The sequence below is a fragment of the Aptenodytes forsteri genome, unplaced genomic scaffold, assembly GCF_000699145.1.
Source record: "Aptenodytes forsteri isolate BGI_AS27 unplaced genomic scaffold, ASM69914v1 Scaffold15, whole genome shotgun sequence".
Classification (NCBI taxonomy): domain Eukaryota; kingdom Metazoa; phylum Chordata; class Aves; order Sphenisciformes; family Spheniscidae; genus Aptenodytes; species Aptenodytes forsteri.
In genome coordinates, this window is record NW_008795129.1 from 2,688,688 (window position 1) to 2,694,102 (window position 5,415).

General features: G+C 40.3%; 1 long non-coding RNA gene across 1 annotated transcript in view; it reads right to left on the bottom strand.

Annotated features, from left to right (window-relative positions):
* Nucleotides 1–4,814: 4,814 nt before the first annotated feature.
* The window catches only part of LOC103897592, a 6,391-nt gene continuing 5,790 nt past the window's right edge, over nucleotides 4,815–5,415 (bottom strand). The window contains exon 3 of the long non-coding RNA XR_657501.2: nucleotides 4,815–5,068. This is a non-coding gene — a long non-coding RNA (uncharacterized LOC103897592). The remainder of the gene's footprint in view (nucleotides 5,069–5,415) is intronic.

The following is a 5,415-nucleotide window of genomic DNA, read 5'->3' on the forward strand; positions in this document are numbered from 1 at the left end:
ATAACGCAGTAACCTTCACTACTGGACACTGGAGTCTGGACACTTTTAGCTGTCTAGTTGCAAAATACGGGATCAACATCAGTTTAAGATCTGAAGTACAAAGAGAATCATGGTTCATGGATTTGCATGGCTCAAACCCTAAAAGCAAGTACCTTTCAAGTGGTTATAGAAAGGGCCTCCAGAGTTCCCGGCTCTAACAGTCTGGGGACCCCTTTGATTGCACATCAAATGTCCAATGCCAAGATGAGATATAAATGTTAATTGCCACATGTTATGGTAGGAAGTAAACCTGCCAGTGCAAGAACAGATGGCATTACATGAGGACTTTCTTACATGGAATGCGAAAGAGAGATTATTATGTCCAGGGCGCTGATCAGCTGGGGAACACAACAGATAACATGGTCTTGGGATTTGTGGATTTGTATTTGTGGATAGGCTTTACTTAAAATTTTTGTTCCATTCCACACTAGCAAACAAGTGTCATTACTCTTCTTAAAAAAAAAAAAAAGTGAATGCAAAAAGAGCACGAGTATTTTTTCAAGAAATAACAACATCACAGACGACCTATGACACAGTGCAAAAATCCAAAGCAGTCATGCTGGTTATAGTAGTGAGAGGCCTGTGTTTACTTTTTTCACACAGCCTTCAACAGTGGGTGCAAGCAGATAAGCTCAGCGATGCTGTATGAGTAGAAGACTGTGGCCTTTGCATTGAAGTCCTGCAGATCATACTGAATCATGCAATGGTCTACACCATTGTAGAGGGAAGGAGGAAGTGTAAACACTCCATCCTGGCTGCTGCCATTCTGCTCTCTCCATTGCCCACAAAGTGGGAAGGAGTAGCGTTGCAACCCAGGCCTGACCTTGGCTTGTGTCTCTAAAAGAACATTAGGAAAAGAGCAAAACTAAAAAAAAAAAAAAAAGAACAAAACAAAAAGCCAAAACCTAACCCACAAACCACCCAATATGCTGAATCTGCATAATCTTAGATTATGCTCAGGGTCTCTCCAGTCCAGGATTGGAATTGCAGGAGCTGCATAAAGGCAAGAACTTGGGAGGCCCAGGAGTAGCACAAGAGGGAATGCAGACATGGAGGGAGCAGAGAGAGAACTCCCTAGTAAATCCAGGACCAGAAGAGCAACAGGTGCTGGAGGCCAAGGGTTGAGGTGCCTTGTCACAGAAGAGCTATGTAAAGAATCTTGCCCAGCACCTGCCCATAGTGTCCCAGGCTTGGTTGTTCTGTGATAACATCTAAAGCTGCCAATATATATTTAAAAAAAGAAAAAAAGTAGAAAAGAAGAAGAGGACAACATGATAACGATGATGACATTCATTTGGAAAGAGTCATTTAGGAAAGATTCAACTCTGGGACAAGCTGAGACAAAAAAAAGGAGTGCTAGGGAAAGAAGTAGCCATTATGATAAAATAATTGGGTTTTTTGCTGTGAACAAAATAACTTAAAAGTACATGCAAACATAAATTGAATATTTTAAATGGTGATAATTGGCTACAATCAGCTTTGAGCCTGCAATAAAATATGTTAAATACTCTTAAGTTACAGCTTATTTTCAGTACATTTGAATGTATGGACACTGCAGGAGCACTCCAGGGAATTAACCATGCAGCTGATAGTACTGCAGAATGGAGAACCGTGTTTCTTCCTTCCAGATCCAGTATGTGGCTCTCCCACCCCACCCAGAATCCAAAGGAGTTTTGTTTCTTTCTACTGCACTGTTTCCCCTTCTGCTCTCTGTAGGCTGAATTTCAAGCAGGGCAATACATGGGAAACAAGGTAGCACTGCACCCCTGGCCTGCAAAATTAAAGAGGTGGCAGTTGACACCTTAGAAATGTATTTTCTTGCAGTTGCCACAGTCAGAAGATAGCCTTTACATTGAGAAGAGGTAATTTGGCACTACTGCTAATGCTACTGCAAATGTTTCCATATGCATGGAATGCTCCAGAGCTTTGTGAAAATCTCCAGGCTGCTTCCCTTTTCTCTTTTTTTATTCCCAGCCAGCACCCTACAGTCACACTGAGTTCAGACTTCTTAGTATTCCAGAAGCAGACAAAGGTACTTCTATTTGATACAAGAAATAGAAAGTACTTCCTATTTACATTTTCCTACGAGCACAAAATCCTAAGAACACAGACTTTTTGTAGGAAGGTAACAGTTGTCATATAGATCAGACCACTAACCTGTGAAGTCCAATCAGATTGTGGCCAGTCCTGACACTTTCAGAGGAAGGTGTAGGAAACCCTATTTAGGAATTCCCACCCAAGGTAGAAAACTGGTTTTTTTCACCCCTGTAATGTGGCAGTGAATTTCTCCTGTTACTTGTCTTGCAATCTGAAAGGCTGAGCAAGCTCATTTCTAGTGTACATGAAATAGTACATGCTGGCTCAGAATTTAGATGCATGCATTCCACTACATATGAAAATCCCACTAGGGCAGTCTTTTTTACAGGCTGCATGATTCACATACTGGCAAATGACATTCAGAAGTATCTGGACTTACAAAACTACTGAGCTCGCAAAACTCCCATTGTAGTCTATAAGAAATACAGATAAAAACACAATGATTTGACATTATCAACAGTGAATAGTCCTATCTTTTTGCTACCAAAAATTAGTATTATTAACTAACTGAAAGTATTGTTTAGCAGTAATAGTAATATCAATTTATCTGCCGGTAGATTGATCTCCCTATTCATGGATGTTCTGTTTTCTCTGCAAGTAATGGTATTACTTCTATCTATCGATGCTCTTTGCAAGTTCATTCAGCACTACGTATTTTTCAAAGGATGGGTTAAATATTGCACTAATGTGCAGTACTCTCTTCTGAGGTTGGCATGGAATAAGTCCTTATTTTAGAAAAGAAGGAACTGAGACTATTTAAAAATAAACATTTTTTCATTCTTTAATAGTGCCTGGAAATTGCCAAGTCATATTTTTAGGCTTAGTCTGTGGACGGCTCTTTTTGAGCCATTTGAGAGCACTCTTTCTATGTGCTTTTATTTTATGTGATTTGACATGAACACAGTAATTCCACAACTGAATGGTGATTATCTTACTGTTAAGGCACTCAGATGTGTGAAGAGGTGGTCTCAGAGTTAGCTTCCCAGTTTAAGGCTATTACGGGTTTTAGCCAGTGGTCTTGGACACAGCACTGAATTAGCACCTGAGTACACTGTTGGTTCTCTTCTGCTGATTCTGGATATTCTAAGCTAATTCTTTTAACTTCTCTAGCTCCAGTAATATACACAGCCAAGAATTCATTCTCTTGAATTCTTAACTTCAGGTGTTAGATTCCAGATAGAGATGATGTGATACTACGTATGTCTTGACAGTCTCTTTTCCTCCACATTCCCATTCTTGAAATGTTTGGCATAGTTTAATTTCCTTACACGGGGATGATTTATTTACTCTATGTAAATTATACTATTGTAAGACTTCTGCGTGTCTCTCAAATGCTTATAGGAATGTTTGAACATGTGGGAGAATACTTAATATTAGCTGCTAGTTGTATATACAAAAAAAAAAGAAAGTGGAGCTTATACCTCAGTCTTTCATAATTTCTACATAAGCTATGATTTGGCCCAGATTTCTTAAGTACTTAGCCTAACTTTGCAAAATTTTATCCAAGTCCTAAGCATGCAAGGAAATATCTTTGCTGAAATCCTCATCTCACTGAATTAAGTAGCAGAACTCACACATATTTTAATAGAGCAAGGAATTTACCCCTGAACTTGAAATGTGACCTGGAAAAAAAATCCACAAACTTTTTTCCCATTTGAGCATTACCAAAGCTTTTCATTTTGAAGAAACTTGCAGAATTAATGCAACAGAATTTTATATTTAAATACGTGCACATTATTCCCAAACACATTCAGCCTAGACTTAAACTCTTGACAGTCCAGAGGTGCTCCTGCATATTGCAAAGGAAGCTGTGAAGCAGAGCAGGAGCTGCCCTTGGACCGTGTACATAAACACTCTGAACATTACTTAGTCTGTTTAAAACTAAATCCAACTACTTGCAGCAAATAAATCGCTTCTGCTATACAAGTTCCAGATACTAGCTCAGCTATAGATGTGGTGAACAGTGTTTGACCACAATAAGTAGTGGTATAGTAAAACATAGTGCACAGCTCACCCTTATTGCAATAAAGTGATTAGCAAACTGCACAGAGGTTGGCGTGCATGGGGTACCTTTGCGAAGAGCCACAAAGGAATAAGTAATGTATGGGAGGCTTTATAACTGTGATGGAAGTTGGGGAATGTCCATTCAGTCATGAGTGTGGTTGACAAGTTTTAACATCTTCCAGAACATCGTCCAGAGCCTCCAGAGCTTTCAGACACGCTGAGAGATGACAAGCAGCTCATATGGGCCTCTGAGACAGAATTTATACAGTCTGTGACATTCCAACATGCTTTTGGTAACAATCGTCTATTACCATTACAAAACTGCTATTAGCATTCTCCTGAGAGGTGAGCATATCCCCTTGGTTATGTTTAAACCCCTGATAGGAAGTGCCTCAACTGCAGTCGGGGGCAGTGCCGCCCATTTGCTAACCATTTACAGAGTTGTCACAACGTACAGAGGAGAGCTGTAAACTTTTCCTAGCAGATCATTTATATCCCCCCTCCCCTGGTAATTCTACAAATAGTCTGCCCACTTCATGCGGGGCAATATTAATTTTCTATTTGCTGAAGAACTGGGCATACCAAGTAGCACTCAGAAGGCTGGCAGAAAGACAGGTATTTCTTCTTGCAGTGGAAACTGTATATAGTTACCATGAAAAAGTCAGTAAGGCAGTGTAAACCACGATTTTATTTACATGTTGTCATCTGCAAAGACACAAAGGCCTTGTCTTTATTTGGAATTAGGCCTGCAGACACTGATGTAGAAGAAAAAGTACAACCTCCAGTCTTGTAAGAGAGACAGCAAACTTGTGTTTTTCTCAGTCCTGGAGCAATCTCCGCTCATAGTACTTTTTGTCCCTTTTTCTTGTGAGTTCACCTTGTGCAGGAACACCAGAAGCTGCAGCTGTGGCTTACTCTTTCCATATAGCTAGAACAGACCAGATAATGCCATAGATTTCAAATGATCTGCATTATTGCAACAACGTGGGCTGTGGCCTGAAGTCAAGTTTTTGAAGAGCAGCACCCCAAGGTGTGCAACTCATTATGAATGAGACAAGAGTTCTCAGTTCAAAATGTTTAATATGGAGTAAAGATTTTTAAAAAGAAGTATGTGGTGGGTTGACCCTGGCTGGACGCCAGGTGCCCACCAAAGCCGCCCTATCACTCCTCTCCTCAGCTGGACAGGGGAGAGAAAATATAATGAAAGGTTCGTGGGTTGAGATAAGTACAGGGAGAGATGCCTCGCCAATTCCCGTCATGGGCAAAAGAGTCTCG